At 37.0% G+C, this 22845-nt stretch overlaps 1 long non-coding RNA gene across 1 annotated transcript; it reads right to left on the reverse strand.

The window, feature by feature from the left end:
• Positions 1-10118: 10118 nt before the first annotated feature.
• On the reverse strand, positions 10119-22061 carry LOC143692162 (uncharacterized). The gene is made up of 2 exons (XR_013180013.1): positions 20554-22061; positions 10119-20087 (listed from the first exon to the last, which is right to left on the reverse strand). It is a non-coding gene; the product is annotated as an uncharacterized LOC143692162 (long non-coding RNA).
• Between the last annotated feature and the right edge of the window lie 784 nt (positions 22062-22845).

The following is a 22845-nucleotide window of genomic DNA, read 5'->3' on the forward strand; positions in this document are numbered from 1 at the left end:
CAAGAAATGGGGGCCTGAATCTCTTAAATCAGAGGAGAATTGAGCGTAGGACCCTCACACATGGGAGAGCTCTTCAGCTACCGAGCTGTGAAATACACAGAACAGATTGCCAGGTTTTTACAACAGTTTGAAAGAGATCAGCTCCCACATTCAACTTCTTGCACAGACAAATCTTACACATCTAGCTTCAAAAGAAAATCCTGTGTTGCAAGCGAACAGAGAGAGAAGTGTGGTCCTGGAGTGTGAAACAAAGAGCTTTCTGATATCTTCAGGACTCTCCCTTTCTGGAGAGTTCCCTGTTGTCTAGGTTAGGAAAGCTTTGAATCCTCTCTTTCAGTTCCTTATTCCAGACTGTGGATCCCATTTGTGTCTCTCTTTTTCTATTTCCTCCTCTTAAAAGAAATTTAGACTTAAATTTCTTCATAAATAAAATTGAAGCCATTACACATATCTTATCATAAGAGTGAAGAAAAGAAATAAAAGAAAAACTTTATCCTCATATGATGCTGATGCAGTTTAACATAGAGATTGCTACTAGCTACAGTTAACATTCCCATTCTTGCCTGGCCCTGACCTCCGAAAGGTGCTAAAGACCAGCCTTGCATCAACAGGAAACATTCATATGATTTTTCCTCAACACAGTTCCATCAAAATAAACTTGAAATTCACTTTTAAAAATATCCTGGTTCATTTTGACTGGGACTAAATGATTTGTTCTAAAAGTCCTGAGACACTGGATGTGGGAAAGACAAATGCTTTCAGCAAAGAGGTGGTTTGGGAACAGATAACAGTAATTTCTTCAAGTCAGCACAAATGCAGCTGAAAAAGGACACATGCCACAAACTAAATCACCAAAGAAATAACTAAACTACCAGCTAAGATGAAGAACTGAGCAACACTGATAATCTAAAAAAAACCTCCAAAGATAGTTCACTTTCAGAATATTGGGTTTGAACTGAGAACAGCACACCCGGGAAGACAGGCTGAAATGTGAAACTAAATTGAGAGAGACAGAATGGGGTGAAGAGGTAAGCTTGGGAGTTGCCTGCAAAGAGAAGCTAGCAAAAGCTTTCACAGTGCTTTATATCATTCAAACATTAAAAATAAGAAGGGAGAAGAGAGGGAAAGCAGGACCCATGGATACATGTGAAAGAATTCAAATATGGAAGAAGACATGATAAAGGAGATTCTTAAGCATTTCTCAGAGGATTAAGGGGAAACTAAGAGAAAGAAATAATATAGATTTATCATAAAATGAAAAAGTGGAATGGTATAGGAAAATGACAGGATTATCCATGTCAAAAGAAGTTGGCTGAATAAACAGGATAAGAATTAGATAAGAATTAATTTAATTATATATATATATATGTATATATCTGAGGTGTGCTTGGAAGTGGCATTAAAGATGAATATTAGAAAGATAAATATAACAATTATACAAAGCCCTGGAAAGGACTTGCACTTTCAGAAGAAAGGATTACTAAAACATTTCGATTTATTTTAGTGTCTTTCAGAAATTTCTACAGCTCAAGCATGTCCATATATACTCATGCTTGCTATTTGATTGTAAGACTACAGAGTACTTTATTGCCTCTCAAATAATAATACTTTGACTATGCCAAATTTTAGCTATTATTTAATGACACATTTCCAATTTCCATATTTCTGTTCCATAAAAATTTCCTAAAAACCATGCTTATGTAAATAAGGTCATTTCAGGTACAACCTTAACAAATTAGCAGCTGTTATGCCACTATTAGTCACTGAGAAATTGAGGCTGTTCCCTCATTCAATTATGATGCTGCCAATTCCATTTCCTGGCTTTTGTCTCTCTGGTCAATACATGCAGCTTGGGGAAATTCACTTCTGCTGTCCTGTAGACCTAACAGTACTGCACCACTAGACTTTCACCTTAGAAAATGCTGAATGGTCACCGACCAAAAACATGGACACATTTTGGGGTGAAAGGCACAGAAGCAAATTATATTAACATTAAATTGAGGAGGAATACTTGTTATAGCTCAGCCATATAATATAGCAATGTTAATCTGTTAAAAGTCATGCTGCTTTAAGCTACATCTTTTATTTGTATATTTAGTATTATGTCCAGTCAGCTCATGTAGGAACTATACTTCTGTGCTTAAATGACAGAGGCAGCTAAAAGTAACAGTATTCTGTAATAACCTAATTCTCAATTCCTGTCTGAAAGGCATCTTTATTACTTGAGTTCACTGGCTGTGCTGGTAAGAAGCACAAGCCTAGTGAACACAGACAAAACAACAGTACCATCTGTATGAAATTTGGAAAACATTTTGAATTCTTGACTAATCTGGGGAAAGCACATAATTTTTATTTCCAGTTCCAGAATGCTTTTTCAAGTGTAAAAGCTTTCAACCTTTTCTGTAATTTGTGCAGTGTAACTATTTGCCTTTGTTTTGACAGTTTAAACAAAATCCTTCAGTTTCTCCTGCACTTGTCCCAGGCTGAGATGATGCTTTGCAAATACAGGTGACTCAACAGCAGTCTTCCAAAGTACTATCAGTGGCTTGGGCACTGCTGTTAATAATCTCTAATATTCTCCCTTTAAGTATGTGTAAAGGCATCATGCTACGTGTTTGGCACTTACATGCTTTTTTTGATGTTGTTTTCTCCCTACAAAAGCAACAGGCAACTGCTGATTTACAGTCAGTGTGTGATTGACAAACAGATGGGATTGTTTTCCTTTATAGTTATGATCCCCCAGTTTATGGCATCAACTATGTGTGAAATGTTGCAACTACATTAATAATATTTATCTTATTTCTGGAACTTTAGTATTCAAATACACTAAATATTTCCCATGGGACTGTTTTCCTTTATAGTTATGATCCCCCAGTTTATGGCATCAACTATGTGTGAAATGTTGCAAGCTACATTAACAATATTTATCTTATTTCTGGAACTTCAGTATTCAAATACACTAAGTATTTCCCATGTCAGATACTGGTTTCTCTAATGATTTTTCCCAGTTTTGTCTAAAAAAATCCTTAGAATTCTTCTGCCCTTCAATGCTAATCATTAATGACTGACCATAAGAGAAAGAGAAAAATTGAGTCTTTCACACCAAACATCCATTTCAGAGATGCTATCAGTACACATCCATTTCAGAGATCTTATCAACACCCAAGGCTCATTTTTAACAATGTTAACCTAAGCCTCCTTCTTACAGTTCCTCACTAACCTCCTCCTTCTCTTTAGCGCAATTAATATTGTAACTGTTACTATGTCAATCACTGAATGAAATGTAGGCAAGCTTCTTGTTTTCAGTGAACCATTTCAAGCTTAAAAGCACTAAGTGAAAAGTAACCTGCCTTTTGGTAAAGAGAAAATGGAATCAGTTATGATCTCTTTGTATTCATTCTTATCTTCTGCAATATTTTTATCAAAAGCTATTGAAATATTATAACAACTAAGTAAAATACCTGAATCACTTCTCTACCCTTTACTTTAATCTGGATGTTGGGGTCCTAAACAACAATAGTGCTGCTGGAAACAACCCAATATCCCTTACTTTTTTGCGATGGAGCTAATCAGGTTCCCTTCTTCTCCTCAGCCCCTCAAACCCCTCTTTCCCTCACACATAGGTAAAATTCATGCCCTGCTTGGTGTCCTTTACTTGTCCACCTTCACCCTAACATTTGCTTTCATTTTTGCAAAAAAAGATATTCAATAAATTTTCCTGTCTAGAGTGTATTTAGTCATGGCCCGTCCTTGCTTCCTAATACACTGCCTGTTTTTTATGTTGCTGCCTTGCCTGTAGCCAGGATAAAAAAAAATTTAAAAAAACTCCCAGCAAACCAAAATTAAACCAAACCAAACCAAACAAACAAAAACAAACAAACAAAAATCCACCCCACACAAATAAACAAACAACCCCCCCTAACAAACATGCAAACAACCCCCAAAACCAAAAAAAACCCTCAAACAACAAACAAAAATCCCACATGCAAAATACTCACTTTGGGTTCATTTTTAGGGCTAAACTTAGCTTCACTATACACAAGTCTCATTTTACTCCTGCTCTTTCTAATTTCCAAGGTATACTTTTCTTTGCTAACCAGATTATTTTCCAATTTCCATTTGGTTCTTCTTTGGACATAGTTCAGTTAAGGAAGTTGGACCTGCCTGGCTTCCTACAGGCAGCACCCAGCATTTTACAAGATCCTGTCCTGCAATGGAATAAATCTGCGTGAACTAACTGTGCATAAGTTAAGTCTCAGAATGAAAACAAGGTTCTTGATTGACCAAAGAAATATGTTCTGAAACTATTTCCCAACAGAGGGAGGACCTGAAAAGCATTTCAGGAATAAGATTTCCTCACTCTATGGAAGAAAACTATTTTGTCAGTACCTTGCCTTTATTCAGTTTTTCCTTATTGAAAACCAAAACGTCTGTTCTTGAGCAATGGACATCTGGAGCTGGCTGCAATCACTTATCAGCACCTCTTATAATGAGAGAATAAGCAATTAATGAGAGAATAAGCAATTAATGAGAGAATAAGCAATTAATCAGCACATCAATCCTCAGAGAAAGAACTACAGAGCCAAGGATGCCAAGTTTTATTGGGCTGCAGTGGCTACATACTGGTGTTTAGGATTTGCCTACCTTCACACCTGATGAAGCTACAGCAGGCTCTTGAACTTAAATCTGTGTTCATAAAGGATGACAAAATTATTATTACCTGTTATTCAGGCAAAGCTGAAGAATTCATTGAGATTCTGAGCTATCCATGATTAATTAATTATAGATTATGCTTTGCATATCATTTGGGCATCCCATTAAAGAATGGGGTTATTCCTAAGGCTGATCTTTCCTAAAAATAAGCTAGTTCTGAAATTTTTTATTCAGCTCTTGCACTTCTTGTGTCTCTATATTTTATTGAATTACTGTTTTCAAAGAAGTGGAACAAACTCATCTTCCTTATTCTTTCATATCTGTTTCATCTGAACACACGTTCTGCCCACAATCACCTTGCCTTGTTACTAGAGGCTAAAGTAGGGGAAAACCAGCATATTTCAGAAAATATTTCTTCCTTCCTTCACCCAGTAGCTAACTCTTTCAGAGCCAAGAACAGAAAGAAAGATGGGACCTGCTTCAGCCTAAGCTTTTTGAAATATTCACTGGCTTTGTGTGTCTTATTTTTAACTACATGATCATAAAGTTGTGTTAAGAGTTACTATCAAGTCAGATACATTGAAAACATGACACTCCGCAGCTTTCTTTTTAATTTATTATTTTTCTATACAGATGTGAATAGTTTTTGGAATTTTATTATCCAAATTTTAGCATCTCGTTTACTTACTGGTTTTGCTGCTGTCTATATAAAAATCATCACCAAAAAAGACACCAGGAGCCAGATTGTTTTCAGCAGTATTAGTTCAGGCAAGAAAAATGAATATTTTACTTACAGAATGCCAGTCACATACAATTAAAAGCCGTTGTAAATTTTGAGGCTTTCAGAGAACTCTTAGCTGTCACAGCTGTCTAAAAATATCTGTCATAGGGAAAATGTTGGGTTTTGACTGTTACCAATAAGTCTTTTAAGGACAGACTCTGTAGATTTGCTCAGAAGACACATTTGCACATTGTGGCTCTGTTATTTGTGGATCTGAGATTTTGTTTACCTTATCAGAGACAGACTTGGGTTTTGCTGGGCTGAGCAACCTAAGGAATGGCCTTACTCTTCATATGTTCTTATTACTTTTTGGTATGTTCTATGAACTATTTAGTATTACTTAGTAGTACTAAGTAGTTCATAGAACGACTTACTTACTACTTAGTTCTACTAACTGTTTGGTAGGTTCTATTAAAGCTGTTAACTGTTCACTACATCAAGCACAATTTTTTTCTTGCTTTTTCTTTTAAAAAATAAATATCTGTGGGTACCACACATTTTAAAGTTCTCAGTTTACAGTACTAAATTAAGTGTTTTATCCCATCATCGATAGGATAAAATACACAGACAGTATTTTCATGAACAGCCTGGGCTGTGAGGAACCCTCCCCAAACTTGCATTGAAAAATATTCCTAAAAATTTCAGCTACAGTATGACAGCTTGCTTGACTTTTCTCTTTATCAAGGACTACATCCAACTCCAAAATGTGCCAGCTCTATAGCTGGAAGCTGATGCTTCCTCTAAGGCTTTCATTACAGTAGTAGCAACCCATGTAAGTGGCATATAAAAGTTCCCAAATTCCAAAAATCAGACAGTAGAACTGCTGCCCTGTGATGGCATGACAGCCTCACATGAAGCCAAAGATATTCAGAAGTGCTGGCTCAGAACAGCATTTCTCCAGCAAAATCAACACGAAGAGCCCTAATGGGAACAGGGACAGCTGTGCCCTGTGCCCAGACATGCTCTAACATTCCTTAGGGTGCAGAGGGAATGCTGGCTGAAGACAGCCACATAAGGGAAGTTTATTGTCCAGCCTGCATTTCTTCCCTAGAAGTTCCTCCCTTGCAGGACCCACTGCTACAAAGTGGCATTTATTTGGCTTTAAAAGGAGTCAAGCAGAGACTTGGGAGAGAGGTAAAGAGGTTGTTCTCATCTGTAACTAAACTGGAGCCTGGAATCTGAGCCCAGATGACTTGAAGTCATCTACACTAGCCGGGAGTGAAACAATTAGGAGAGGTGTGGGACGGTGTTACTTACAAAGATGAAGGCCACAAGGAGATCCTTCTGTTACGTTGTCTGTGTTAATCAGTCTCTTCAGTCCTGAAAATTGGGTACTCACCTTCCTCATCACTATTAAACAATTAACAGTCCTACGTGATCTGAGTTCAGACCAGAGCAATCCAGGTCAGTTTCTATCTATGATGAGCTCTTCCAGTACGAAAGGATAGGAAACGTGAGGCCAATACCACAAGGAAGCCTTTGCCTTAAGTAATGAAGACAACTAAATTGCAAAAGGCTATCACACCACACCACATCCAAGAAAGGGACCAGCCTCTTTTTCAGGATATCCTCATCACCAAGCAAAGCAGCATCAAGGCTCCATCCCTTTTTTTTTCCTTCTTACTCTAATAAACTCTCAGTGATACCCTATCATATTCACAGACAAAATAATGACCATTTTCAGCACAAAGACCAAAAATGGAAAGCAGAATCATAACATTCCCTTGTTCCTTCCCTGTTGCTTTTTCATTCATTAAAAATGAAAAAAAGAACCAGAATCTGAGTCTTCATTTATGAAAAAAAGGAATTACTTACGAGTTATAGCCAACACATCTTTACATGAGCAAACACTTTCTTTCAACTGAAATATTGACTTTATTCAGATGAGCTTAAAAGACCTGCAGTATCACTGGGAATTTATTTCATATCAAACACAATTGTATCTTTTTTGCATTATTGTACTGTAAAAGATCACCACATGCTGATACAAAGCTAATGAAAATGGAAGAACCTAGTTTTGAAAATTAATTACTTTGCCAGAAATGTTTTCCCTTCCTTAAGCATGGAGGAAAGGTATAAAGGGTGCATGAGATATATATTTGCCCCACAGTATTCAAAAAGGCAGATCCAAAATACCAGGCTATGCATCCTAGCCCAGAGAGGGGGCTCCAGATCAAAGCCAGAAAAATCTCCTCTGAGAGCTGGGCTCTGCACTGTGAGTGCTGCAGGAAGGTCTGGCCTGGGAGAACCTCCTTTACCTCTGTCCTGTCCCCTCACTGCTGTCCATAGCATCCCTCAGTAACCAACTGAGGGAATACAAATTTTTTCTTGCCAAAATATCCATTCTGGTTACATGTGTTCAAGAGATAATCAGGTCTTGTTAACTCATCACTATTAAAATCTCTGTAATATCAAGCAGGAGAGTAGAAAACGACTCATCCAGTCAGAGATGAAAAGCAAGCAGAGCTGTTTCAATTTTCCAGCAGCAACTCTTGACAGGCACAGATTCTGTCTCAGACAAAAAAATGACTTGAAGTACTTGAGTAAATTATTTCCAACTACTTCTGTCAGCAGTGGCTGTATGATACACCTCTCATCTTCAGCCATTAAAAAAATGTTCTGTAATATGTTCTTTGAAGACCTCTGGTGGCAAAGACTGAGCACTGACCTTCCCTCTAATTTGGATAAAAACATGAAATCTGCACCAGAGGGGCTCATGCAGTGATTTTGAATAGAAATCCCATGCACCTTCAAACAGCTTGCACAGTGGCTGACTGCAGTTTTGCTTTAAGACTTAATTCCTGGAACTAATATATCACTGTCCTCACAATACCCAGCACCATGAACAATTGCTTAACTAGAGCTGACCAAATAATTATTTTAGCTTCTTTTGATGCTGCATGGAATTATCTATAAATCGCAAGTACTGTAGACATAATATTAGACGAAAAAAATAACATTTATCCAAATAGCTAATAATTATTCCAGCTTTTTTCTTTTGCCTTCCTTCTTTGTGAACCATAGGATTAAGGCAAGAAGGGATGAATGCTTAGGGAATATTCCCTCTTCTTCACTTTAAGAAAAACATCCATTATCCTTTGGTTTTCTTTTAGGAGTTTTTTTTGTTGTTCAAGGAATCAAAATTATCCAAGCCACTCAGTATAATGCAAATTGTGGCTATAGATCATTTTGAACACTATATGCTAACTAATAATAAAATTCTGCTTTCCAAGATGTAAAACCATCTCTCTGAATGGCCCAATTCTGTGTAGGTTTTGTTTAATGAATGAGCTTGTTGTCAACCTATCCAAAAAGCTTTACTGCTTTCTCTTTTCCTTTTATCGGAATGAGAACATCTACAAAATCACAATAATATAAATATTGTGAAAGGTTAAATTTTCCTCCTAGCATTTTTAGGTACTTATAGGAAGCTTTAGTATCTCTATTTCTCCCAGATAGCAATAACCATTTATTATCCAGAAAAATGGGTCAGGAGTAAAAGGAAAGATTCTCTCAATTTGCAGCTTGATTTCACAAGAAAGGAGAAATTAGCACCCTATTTTTCAAAAAAGGCAGAAATGCCCTCTTTCATCCACAGATTTCCTACATATACCAAATGTCCAAAGAGATGCTGTCTCTTCTCTAATACCATCAGTAAAAAGCACCTCTGTGCAAGAAGATGTCTTAGCATTTGAAGAACCTAAATCTTTGATGAATCCAAGTCCCTGCAAGACACATATTCTTCTCAATGCTGAGCACTCTAGCCTCACAAACTATTTTTTTTTCTTTGTTTAATGTTGTCATAGAACTTCATCAAGGTCTAAGATAAAACCAAAGTGTTCTGATGCAGTTTAATTCCCCCAAGGTCTTAGCAAAATTCTGAACTTAAATATCAGATCCAAAGGGCTCATTACCATGGAAAAAACCCTCATTCTTCATATTATAAATGAGAAACAACAGTGACAAGGCTGATGCATGTAGAGATCTTTACATATTTTTAAATAAAACATATTTAGAGGGGATTTCCCCATTTGCTTTTTTGCTGCTAATCACATAATAGTTTCAACTATACCATCCCAGCAATTCCTTGGTTAAACTACTGTGGAAACAGGAGCTGAAATCAAATTTGTCAATTCCACTTATTTTACAACTAATCTTTCAACAGCTGCAAAAAATCCAGATGTAATATGTCAATGTGTCCAAGTCTCATGGCTTCACTGTCTTATAAAATTATTTCTGTTTTAAACCATCCTATAAGCTCTTCATAGTCAAAAGTCACAGCTTGATTTCAAAATCTGATGTACGTCATGTGCAACTCTAACAAGTATCTTGTAGCTCCTGTGTGAATAAGTTATACTGAGGGGGAAACTACAGGAAAAAGAGCAAGTCAGAAGGATAATGAATGGTATGCAAGATATGCAGGGGAGAACAGCACCAAGACCTGAACTTGTTTCATAGTATCACACCACCATACAGTTGTGACTGAAACAAACATCAAAACCATTCAAGTATCATTCATTCCTGATAAAGCATTACTGATACCTTTGGACTCTCCTCATCTTCCTCACAGGTGGACAAAAGACATCAGGCTGGCACAGGACTGTTACTTTGATTGCAAAATGGGTGGTTTCAAAGGCTTGAGATGTGCACAAGGAAGACATTTAAACATCAAGGAAGAAAAGAATACCAACAGCTCATCTTTATTTCAGTAATTTTATAGAAGCCCTCAAGAAAAGCAGTGAAGGGCCAGTAGCACATCTGATTCAGTGGGAAGGTTACAAGAACATCAAAAACATTCAAATGTCTAAACAAGGGAGTTTCAACACTTTCAACACGATCCCATTGTTCCCAATTTGCAAAGCCAAAACTCATCTCACAGAGAAAACAGAAAGATAAAGAGGAACAAAATGAACACCCAACAGGTGAAGCTTCATGAGGTTCAGTTATCTGTACAAGCACAGTTTGTCCAGAATATTGTTATGGATTTTTCTAGAAGTTGTCTCCTAACATTTTATCCTATAGATGTCTCATAGAAAAGAAGCTGACAAAGGTAGCCTCAACTTTGCCTTGAGCCAAAATCATAAATTATTTTTATTGCTGCCCTTAACAGCACACTATGTCCCTTACCTTTAGTATGCACAACCAAAAAGAACTTGTGCCAAATTCTAATATCAGGTACTTGAACACAAAAAAGGAAAATTGACTGAATCAAGCTTTATTTATAGCTTTTAATGCTCAAGTATAATACATGATATCAGCAGACAGAAATTAAAAGACTTCATTTTATACACATCTGCAAAATATATATGATTTAGCATACAGACACCAACAAAAAAGTGAACAAATTAGCTAAAATACTAGTTATAATAACACTCCAACTTTATGAAAATCGGTGTAAGTTCATTCATATTGATTCTTCCAGGACTAAAGTGCAGACAATATCACAGCTATTAATATATTCTCCATTACTTGAAAAAGTGCAATAATAATAATAATAATAATAATAATAATAATAATAATAATAATAATGTTGCACCCAGGGTGGTGCAAGAATGTAACCTGATCAAGTTTGTAGATATGTAATATTTTTTTGAGAGAAAAAATATAAAATTAGCCAGAATAAGATTAGACAAGCTTCTGAACACTTCTTCCAGTCTGCAATGTTGTCTGAATTAAATATCCCTCAAACAACTGTGAAGATTGAAGCCTAAAGTTCAGGGGAACTTCCTATAAGTTGTTTGGTCAACATGGTTCTAAAGCCAGTTCCCATTAGTGCATACTTATGTTTTCCTCTTGTTAAATTGTCAAATTTCAGCTGTGATGAGTGAAAAACAGTGTTTTGTGATAGCTCCCTACACAGAACATTTCAAAAGTAAATAGGTAAATAATTCACTAGACTGTCAATGAATAGAAATTAAAACTTGAGCTATAACTCCCTCCAGCACTAAGCACAATTTTCTTGACTCTTTCAATCCTGTAAAACCAGATTTAACAACTGCATGTTTAATACTCAGCAGATCTAAGGAATAGTTTAATATTCAGTATTTGACATTTACAATAGAGATGGTGTCAGGAAACACAATACAGTTGTCTCAGGTTCTAAAACCAAGATTCTCAGTTTTCATGAAAGTTGGAACAGCGGAGATATTGTTAGTTGCTTCCAATTCAAAGGTGTGTTCAGATGTACAGCTTCCATCTAACTTCAGCAAAACCAGGAATCTGAGCCCAGATGACTTGAAGTCATCTACACTAGCCAGGAGTGAAACAATTAGGAGAGGTGTGGGATGGTGTTACTTACAAAGATGAAGGCCACAAGGAGATCCCTCTGTTACATTGTCTGTGTTAATCAGTCTCTTCAATCCTGAAAATTAGGTACTCACCTTCCTAAAATAAGAAGTGAAGTCACTACAATTATCTATCCACTCGGAGAGTAGGATAGATAATTGCAATTAGACCATGGCAAGACTGTCTCCATTTCAATATCTGGTATACTTACTCCAAACTGGTGCTTTGAATAGCTATTCGAGGTGAGCCTTCTTGACACTGTTTCATTTTTTTCCCAAAAGATATCGCTCAAGTTTCTTTTCTGAAGTTACATAAACTATAACTGGGCAAAACTCAAAATCAATGTGTCAATGGTTAAGAATCTCTCCAGATTCTGGAAAACAGAGATTTAAAACTCTTCTGCAAACCCAGGTCAGCACAATTTTCAGCAATGGCCTTCTGCATTCTTGGAAAATTCCTTAGCCATGAGTAAAGTAATGGAAATTCTAGTTAATCTTTTTTTGCCTCAGAAAAGGCCACTTCTATTTTGTTGCATCTCTCCAGGACTGTCTTCACGTGCACAGTAGACCAGGGAATGCCTGTGAATATGAGAATTGCTGAGGGTGGCCTCTAAGTCTCTGCTTTTAGATATGGCTCTCAAGTGGCCTGCATGGACTTCAGTCCTTAACTACCTCTGTCCTGTTGAATGGCTGATACTCCAGGGCCATCAGCTGAGCTGGGAATTTAGGGTTCTAATGACACACACCTAGTCACTTAGGTATCGAAAGATGCCTAAACCATAGGTGTCTAACTGAGGTCAAGAGGAGCATATACAGAAATCCAAACCAATTCCTACTACTCATTCCACATGCCTGAATGGAACAATCAATCTGCTCCAATGCTAATGCTTTGCTTTTTAAGATGGTCTGTATTGATTGTTGCAAATGGAAGAACCTAAGAGGACCTCTAAACTCTCTTTTATTGATACTTTTTCTTGTTTAGGGTTTGAAGAATAGATTATATTGAGACAGAGTATGAAATGAGAAAACTAAAAAAAATAGCTGCAATAATTCAAAAAAGAAAGTGCAAGTACATGGTGTGAAAATTTATTTTATTGAGTGCATAATATAAAAATTAATCTAATCTATCCTGTTTCCAGGAAAATATGGAGATTTCAAATGGAAAATAGTAAGCACAATGTCAAAAAATTCTCCACAGAGCCCTTATCCCAAGACAGCTTGCGACTGCAGGAAAATGGGAAGCTCCACTGATGACAGAGGAAGGCCAGTTATTCTGGGTTATTGCTGTGGCAGGCCTTTTACAAGGATAGAAAATAAGCCTATCTGCAAAAGTGACATTTGCCCAGAACTTGAGATGGATAATGAATGGCATAATCCATATAACAATGGGGAGCAAAATAACTGCTCTGTACTTATCCTTTGTGATCCTTCAGCAGTTTCGTAAAAATTGCATCATGGCAGTAATACTTTAAGTTTTTTCTAATGACTAAGCTTTTTACAAATGACTTTTATTCATTAGCAATTACGAATGCTGCTCATCAATATCCTTTTGGATTCTTCAAATGCTTTCAGTGTTCGGTAATACATATTCTGCATAACTACTGTATGTTTCATTTTCAATAATTTATACAATATATGCCCATAGTTGTTTACAACTATGACAACATACTAAAAATACAATGAAGAGTTCAGACCAAGCATTGTCTTAGGCCTCTTTTTGGTGATTTTGTCACAAAAAGTATGCAAAACAAATGCATTGCCCTGTGACTTGCAATATTCCCTTTATAGAAAAGTAAATGCTGCATTTTTCTGTTTGACACACTGTTTTGATTCTATATTTGCCTTTTGTGTTTTGTTACTTGATTAGTGAAAATAAGCCTCAAACCACTTCAAGATGATGTGTCTTCTGCCCATTTCACCCTTGCTGTTTTTGAAAGAACTGGAGCCCTAAATGCATTATCTAAGGAAACACGAGTTAGACAAGCAACTGGTTCCAATTGCAGGTCATAATCTCCCTGCCCCATCTACCTCATCTTGCTAAATCCTCCTAAATCCCCTAGCTTCTGCTCCTCTAATCATGAGGGTTAGAAGCTGCAAGGGCTGCTTTTCGCTTCATTAAAATTTCCTTTTAATCTTTTATAATCTGTCAGCGCAGTACATAAACACCCATCAGAAGCTTATTCCTTCTAATTTCACAAAAGGGGATAATTTTACTATACATTCCATATTTGCAAAGTTAAGCTGCATTTCACACCACCATAAACCTTGGTCAGAAGGATGAATAGTTAAGCAGTTGAGCAAATGGCATTTACCGCTACAGCTGGGTGCATTATTCATTGTGAAGCATTTATTTGGTGAAGTTAAACCTTGGTTTTGCTTATGAAACATCCAAAAGCTGATCCCAAATTATTTCAGTACATGGGGCTCTTTTCAGAAAGTACATTTGAACTGTGTTGTTGCCCGTGTGCCCCTTGCGTGACTGGCTGCCTAAATCAAAGAGATTAGTTTTCCTTCCTGACAGGGTGACTAGAGTTTCTTTTAGAGAGCAACAACTAGTTACCCAAGCAGATATTGAATAGGTCATCCATCCTCTGCTACAAATTTTCAAAATTTCAGTGAGCAAATGAGCTATTATCTAAACATTCAATCCCAATTATTAACAATGGTTATTTCCCCTAAAAATAGTGCTAGCACTGTATAAAGTCTACATAACTTACATAACTTTACAGTTCTGCAGCAGAAATGCTTCAGATACATCATCTAGGAAACCACACTATACAAACGTTCTCTGAGAGGTAACAGAAGAGAGGTCTCACTCATGGGAGCAGTGATATACCCTCACTTTCACTCTCCTTCCCCTTGTAAAAGAACAGATGGATGTAAATAGGAAGGGACAACTGGAGGCAATCTAGTCCAACCTTCTACTCAAAGCCAGGCTAAATTCAAAGCTTTATTACATTCTGTTCTCATTCTAACCTTTCCTTATAAGCAACTCATGACAGAATATGCTAATGCTCAAGAAAAAGGGAAGTGGCAATTTTTAATTTTTAAACTGATGTTGGCTATATATGATTTATTACTCTTTTCTTCAGGTTCGTTTGTTCTGGTTTTTATTTGGTTTTGTTATTGTTGTGGGGTTTTCTTAAATACAAAGCATTGAGCTCCCCTGGTTTTTAGAAATAAGAAACAAACATGAATAACATGACTATTACTAATTTATTTCTTGTACTACTGTAATCAGAAGACATGTCTAGGCATAAATATAGGTTTAGAGCAAACCCATTTGGAAATACTACGAATCCATGCTGTTAGCTGCAGCAGAGACTTTTCAGAATATCTTCCTGGAAGTGACAGTGAAATAAAGAACATAAGGTTGCTCTAACTGTACATGACCTCTTTGATTGTATCTACAGTACTATAAACATTTTCCTATTCCAATTTTTTATTTTTCTTTTTTCCCCAGAGGACAGTGAAATGAGTGGGTGATTATTTGAAGGAAAAATTACCCATTTGCCCATGGAGGGGCCTTCCTTCCATTAGGTTCTCATCTGAAAGCCATGTTGCAAACACTTCTTCCATTCTAACATTTATATAGAATAAAGGAAAGCACCTGAATTTATAAAAAAATATAAATTCACAAATTTATTTATAGTAATTTATAATTTACTCAATTTTTGTTGATGCTACGCATAATGAAGAATCTGCATCTGATCCAAACATTAGGGAGTTATCTTTGAACAGTATGCAATACCATGAAAAACTGTTATGAAGTAATAACTAATAATTAAAATTTAGCAGTAAAAGCTCCAAGGAAATATTGCCAGCCTCTTTTAAATCTTCTGTCACTGATGTCAACATTGCATCCCTCTAGACTTCAGCTCCAGCCCGTACACCATTTATATGCTCTCTCTCATCCTGTGATGATTTATCCTCTTCTGCCAAACAGATTATATACCATAACAACTATTCTACTCTCCACAGGAAACAATAACTGCAACATTAAAGGATTTTGAAACTGCTTACCTCAAAATGGGTTTGAAATTAAATACCCTATTTTTGTAGACTGGAACTGAGCACATTTATTTTAAAGTATTGGATGTAGCTAAAAATTCCCTTGACTTTCCCTAATGTAATTCTGTAACCTTCCCAAGCATGATAGCTTTCAAGCTTTCAGTATGCCACAGTCCCACTCCTTCAAATATTGCTGAAGACTGCCAAGCAAAGGGAAAAAAAAAAAAAAAAAAAAAGCAAAGGAGTGCCAAGGGAAAAAAGTAAAAAAATAATAAAAAAAAGTCAAAGAAAAACACAGTCAAGCCCTAGACACAAAACCAAAACAAACAGAACTAAAAAATCCAAAAGAGAACACTTAAAAGTCTATTTCTCCTCCTGGCTGAGACCAAGCCAAAAAAAGTTAATCAGATGCTATTATGATTCTTTATAAATAATTAATATTTCTTCTGCTTACAACAATGCCTTATGTTCTGAAGGATACAGAAACGTCTGCATGAATGCCTGGGGAAAGCCAGCTTGACTACCCAGTCCAGTTCTCCTTTTGAAGCAGTTCAAAAGGACTGGGATAACCAGCTCAGAAGGACACAAAGTATCTATTTCCCATGCTATCATGTCTTAAGCATTACAGAACACTTGCAATAAACTAAGACCTATAGGAAAGAAAGAATCAAAGCTACAATCACTGGATGAAAGAAGAAAATTGAATGTACCAATACTATTTTGAACAAGCAGCGGCAGACACCTTAAATTTTGGGACTGAATTTTTCTTCAGAGGGGTTTCTCCCTCCACAAACTCCAAAAGGTGTGAAACTACTACACATGAGACACCTGTGCTTGATTTAACATTCTTTTATTAGGTAAGATACATCTCTGGTTCTCTATTGAATATTTCTGAAGTCTGCTTTAGCAACCATATTCTTTACCTAAACTTCCAAGTACCTTTAAAGGACAAGAGAGAGAAGCAAAAATCCCTTGCAGGATTTGTGAGGCTGAGTTGTCAGCATTGGCAGGGGAGGCTGCTGCCCTGGCTATCACACCTGAGCTGAAACACAGGATGTGCAGTTCAGAGACACCCAAAAGCATCTGAACAGAAGGACATCTGAACTAGAATGTACTTTCTCAAGAGGGAAGACAGGCAAGGGCCAAGGAGGATCCTGAAGGCTGGAAAGCCTGAGGGTAGAAAGGATGAAGGTGGAAAAAAAAGCTTTTTTTCTAAGAATCCTTCACCTGATTGCTACAGGTTTCCCAGGCATACCCTTTCCTCTACACACAGCATCCAAATGCTCTGGACTCTGACCCCTGTCTCTGAACACATACACACAACCTGACAGCAGACCCCTCTTTCAGTCAATCTGTTCCCTAGTGGGCATCAGTAGGATTTTGGTCATGAACTTTAGTAAGAACATGTCTAGCCCAGAGATGCTTTATCTCATATTTAACAAATATATTATTACCTAACCAATGGAGCCACACACTTTGCGTTAGTTTAATCCCTCTAGCTAATATTTTTCAAATTGGTAACTTTTAGATCTTGTAAATAATCTATCCTCTTCTGTAAAGGCATTTCTGTTTACAGTTGCAAGATGCACAATTCACCCTTACTTCACATAGTTTAAAGCTTGCTTATTGGTGACTTGACTGTCTTCCCAAATGTTTTCCTTACAGTACTGAACTCAAATTGTACTAAAGGTGCTTCAGTCCATCCTGCCCTTTCCTAGGATCTCTCAAAATGGAAGGTAAAATGGCAGTATCACACTTGACATTGAAACTTCAGCCCAATTCCTTCCATTCATCCAGAGATTCAAACCAATGGTTTGCAACAAAAATATAGTTAAGTTATTTAAGCCATAATTCTTTGTGCACATATGACATTTTCAGAAAAGGTGTATCTCCAGAGACAGCAGTTGTGCAAACACACAGTCATTATGTTGATTTTGTTTAGTACCTCTTGAATGCCAGGCTGGCTGTGTTCTAATTCAGCTCATGGTCAGCATAACAATATGCTTACAAGAGGGAAAAGCAGCACGCTTCAGAAATTCTGTACTGCCAAGTCCAAGCAAATGCTTTATTTAGGTTTGTATTGTAATGAAATCTGGTGGGACATTTTCAAAAAGCAGGTTAGTGTCTTTAGAAGTACAAAAATCATCAAAATATCTATGTACCTGATAAATCTATAATAAAATTCAATTAAAATTACTACTAGGATTTAGGATTTAGGAATGAAATTACTACTAGGATTTAGGAATCATTATATATTTAAAAAAATCCCCGTGGGAGCCTACATTATTGAAACATTAGGTATATAAGTTGGCCTTTTTAAATATTCAGATCCAAGTAAGAATAACATATAATAATGAAAATAGCCCATTCCAAATCACTAATATGTCATTAAGAAACAACATAAAATTATACCTTGTTATTTCTTTTAAAGTTATAAAATAAAGCCATCTAAGTGCATATCCCTTGTGTAAACACAGTTACAAACCTAAATCTTATTATCCTACCAAAGAGGATAATAACTCTTAACTCCACCTCAATTTTATCTTTATGCTACTGGATAATTTCTCCAAGAAGCAGGCATAGCTGTTTTCCCCATTCTTCTTTGCTTTCATTATCAACTTGAGAAGCTTTTTACAGCAAGTTCTATCTATGTATTTGCACAGGATTTTCCAGAGAGTAGGCATATCTGCTCTATTGAAACAACAGTAAAATATTTGACATGAGCTTCTTAGCCATAACTGGATTAGAGGGGATCATTAATCACACAGGTAAAACACTACATACCTTCAGAAAGAGAGGTGTCCTACTCTGGCAGTTACCACTGGGAGTTTCAGGAAATGTTTGGATTTGCTATCTATGCTTGTATGCAGAACAAAACAGCACTCCCATACAGACAACAGGGACCAAGTGACCACTGCCTAATGCTGGCTTCTGAAATGGGGAAGATATCTGGGCCTGTCAAAGGTCACATGTAAGGAAGTACAGTATTGGTAAGAAGCTCAGATACAAACATACCTTGGGGTAAAGCTGGAGACACAGAAATTCAGTGTATAGTCTTAAATGTATTCTTGGTGTCAGTGCTCTGTCAAGAAAGGAAGATGTACTGTAAGTCATTTGCAGCTGCGTGTCAAGTAAAATTTATGCTGAATAAATGCATAAACATGGACAGCCACACAAAGATCAGAAAAGAGAAGGTCCAGGTCAAAACCCACTATTTACCCAAATCTTTGCATATGGTTTCCTCCTACACATAGTGTAGGACCCTGATCTAGAAGGTGAGCACTAATTTATTTCCACAGAATTACAGAATAGAAAAGTTGGAAGACACCTGTTGTCTAGTCCTCATCCTGCTCAGGGCAGGGTCACCTACAACTGGTTGACCAGGGCTGAGCCATCTGGTTTGAAGTATTTCCAGTGACGGAAACTCCACATTCCTCTTAGAGCAATCTATTTTCTGGAGTTCAATTGCCATTTTAGAAAGAAAACAATGTAACAAAAACTTTCAAATAGAACTTCCTGGTTTTCAGTTTCTGGCCTTTTCCTCTTGCCCTCTCACTGGACACAACTGAAATAGGCCTAGCTAAATCTCTTCCACTTCTTTCCATCCTATACACATTGATAAAATTTCTCCTGAGCCTTCTCTTCTCCAAGCTAGACAACGACAGAACCTGAGTTTTAAAATTCCAACTCCTAATCACCTCCAATTACCTAGAGATATGTGTTGGTGCAGAAACTGATTTAAAATAAAACCCCAACCAAACAAAAAGCCTTTAGAGGCTGAAATTTGAGGTTGAAATGTAAACCTGCACTGGGACATCTCACTGAAAAAAGCATGCATATTTGCAGTGCAGACAGTCTTGTGTTATAAGCTATGCTTTCCAATAGTGAAAGCAATCCTATATCGTGTCCCTTGAGAGCAGTGATAAAGTGTACTGACTTGATTACTGGTTTAGAGGAATGCTGAAAGCATAAAAAGAGGAAAGAAATACATAGAAGGTTTCCTTTAAAGGGACACATTAAGATCAAGAATTTTGTTCTAAAGAAATTAAATCAGGCCTAACTTAGTAGGAATGAGAAACATAATACAGAGAAGATTCTGTAAGATATTTAGTTCAATAAATTGAGCTTCAAATAGTTATTAAAATACAAGAATGATCAAAGATGAATCAATGCTCACTCATAGACTATATAGCTAAAAAAAATGCTTCCAACTATGCAGAAACCTGGATAGATAAAAATTACTGCAGATACTTATAGGTAAATATAGCTGAGCAGACACCATAAAGCTGCTGTCTGTCCTGCATGAAAGAATTATGTATCTTTCCAACATAATAGCATAAACTATTGGGCGTTTAGTCCTGCAGAGACATAAAAAAGTGCATGTCAAGTGTTCTGCCTGTTTGCCTTCTTCAAGTGTTTTTCTAAGTGTTTGGGAATGAACTCATCATAAAGTATCTGTCACCAATGGTAATACTGGTACCCAGATTATCTTCAAAACCATTTTTAATATCACATCTTCAAACTCCTGCTTTGAGACCAATGGGTTAGTTACCCAGCTGAACAGTATGGCTTTAGACTGGCTTCCTTCACTCTGAATTAAATACAAATAATCCCTTTAATTTTAAACCCCTGTCCAGTAGGAGTATGTAGGGAGGTCCACAACTTCTTCCCTTTGCACCTCAACATGCGTTAATAAATGTATTAGTAGTTGCCATATACTTACTTCTTGTAGCTTGTAACTCTTTGCAACCCACTTCTACATGTAGGACAGCCAGATCTTTCAAGAAACTCAGTTCTAAAAAAATTATTTTACTGTGTACTTACCAAGTAAATTTCAATTTTTCAGTATACTAGAGAAGGCAAAAACCCCTAAAACCATTACTAGCCTCCATTTACTAACATCCTCCAACAGTTCATGATGAGTATTTCCAGAATGAGAACAGGGTGGGCTTCTTTAATACTATACTGGAAAGCTACTTTCATTACGTCCACCAGAGGTACACTGCCAGTATGTCAAGTTGTCAACAGACTCTGTCACCAACAGCTGACTCCAAAAGTTGCTCTTGTCTCAGGAAAAACCCACTTTATGGAACTCCAGAAGGAAACCTTCATCTCTGTCTGCAATAAAATGAGTGTGCGTCTTCTCCAACAACAGAAAACCTGAGTACAGAAGAAATATCAGGGGAAACTTCAGCAAACTTCAACATGACCAAGCAGGCTACAAATGTTGCAGCTCCTTCTCCTGTCTGAAAGGACAGAGCTATCTCCCCAAAAACTTGGTGCAACATGACCCTGAGTAGGGGTCCCCATCTCTTCCTCTCTGCTTGAATTTTCCATACCAAGTCATTACTTGCAGCCTCATAATATGAAACAATGCAAGCAGAATTTTGTAGATCAGTCACCCACCTGAAGGTGATACAAGTTTTAAGCAAAATAGTTCAGTACAACAGAAAATTGCCTCATTATGCACAAACCAATCTTATTTTTAGATTCTATCTTATGTTCCCTTGTGTTACACTCCACTTGACCTGAGCAGAAATTAATACAGAAAAAAGGATCCAAACTTGGATATTTCCAAGCTGTGATTTCAAATTGCCTTTTTTTTTGTTTCTTTTAATCAGCAAACTCTTTATATAAAGTGCTAAAGAACAATGTTCCCATGAGACTTAGAGGAGTACAGTCACGGGAGATTTCTGGTAGCAAAGCTGAAGAACAGGAATAGTGCAGCTTCTAAGCTGATTTTTTAGCTTTCAATAGATATACATTACTTTTTAAAAAAGCCCAAACAAAAACAGAGCTTTTCTCTTTTTTCTTACTTTATCACTGTAAGGCAGCATCAAGCACCCTGTACAGATGAGCACCAGATCACAGCAACATCAAATAGTTTGTGTTTGAAGGGACCTTAAAATACATCTAGTTCCTATCCACCTTCCACGAGCAGGGACACGTTCCACTAGAACAGCTTTCTCTGAGCCCCATCCAACCTGGCCTTGAAGATGAAATATTGCTGTACAAAGCTGTATGTATTACAATGTCTCAACTTAGTGACAAAAAAGTAGAACAATGCCTGTCAGTTTTTTCCCAGTAGAAGGTGAAACAGTGCCACCCACTGTTTTTCCAGAGTATCCCTTGCTGCAGAAAGCTGCAGAAAGCTACGTTGGTGCTTCACATTCACGAGAGCAGCAGCTCATGCTCAGCCTTCCTCCCTCAGTCCCAACACTGGGCTTTACTACTGGGTGACACATCAACAGCGATATTTCACTCGCTAGGAAAGCTGCACAAGGGAAAATTCTTTGAACTTGTTCTACTACAGCTGAAGCCTCAGGATAGACAAAAGGCCAAATCACAGAGGAATTAGGGGTTTTTAACCCTGGAAGCAGGAGTTTCTTTGACTGTACCTGTGGGTTTTCACAACCACTAGTCGTATGCAACTCAAGAGAATCTCAAGCCCAAGAGAGGAACGTATTACACCTGCAATATGTTACATACATGACACACTGTAATATGTTACATTATGTAAAATTAAAACTGTAAAAACTTCCTTAGGGTCTAAATATCCAACTGCTTTTTTTCATATCCTTCCATTCATTTTGTACCATCCCTTAATCAGACCAGACAAGTATCAACCACTCCCTCTTAAGCTAGGTCACAGGTCATTCTCTATAATCAACACTCTTACCCACCAGCTTATTTTCTATTACTAAAAGGAACATTTATGTAATCCAAGGATCAGAAGTTATTAGAACTGGTAACAGTCATGCATTGTTAAGACAAAAAGAGCAATTAAGGACTTCTTCTTAAAAAATAACAGTGCTTGTACACATCTTACTTACCTTATCTCTGGACGGTGGAGATAATGGCAACGCTTTCCAACCCAGTAAAGTACCAGTCACATAAAGGTCTACAACTACTTGGTTTTCCATTAACAAAATACTTTGTAGGCCACTTTACAACATGGGGTAAAGTGGGCTGTTGCTCATACTCAAGAATGTGCAGGCCAGTATTTCAATGATTCAGTATTCTCTTTAACAACAAACTACTTGCCTCTTTGTGAGAACACAGGAAAATTCCAGAAAGGTCAAGTAGAGTGGATGAAATTATATAAAATTCTGGGCA

This window comes from Agelaius phoeniceus, chromosome Z, assembly GCF_051311805.1.
Source record: "Agelaius phoeniceus isolate bAgePho1 chromosome Z, bAgePho1.hap1, whole genome shotgun sequence".
In the NCBI taxonomy this organism is placed as follows: domain Eukaryota; kingdom Metazoa; phylum Chordata; class Aves; order Passeriformes; family Icteridae; genus Agelaius; species Agelaius phoeniceus.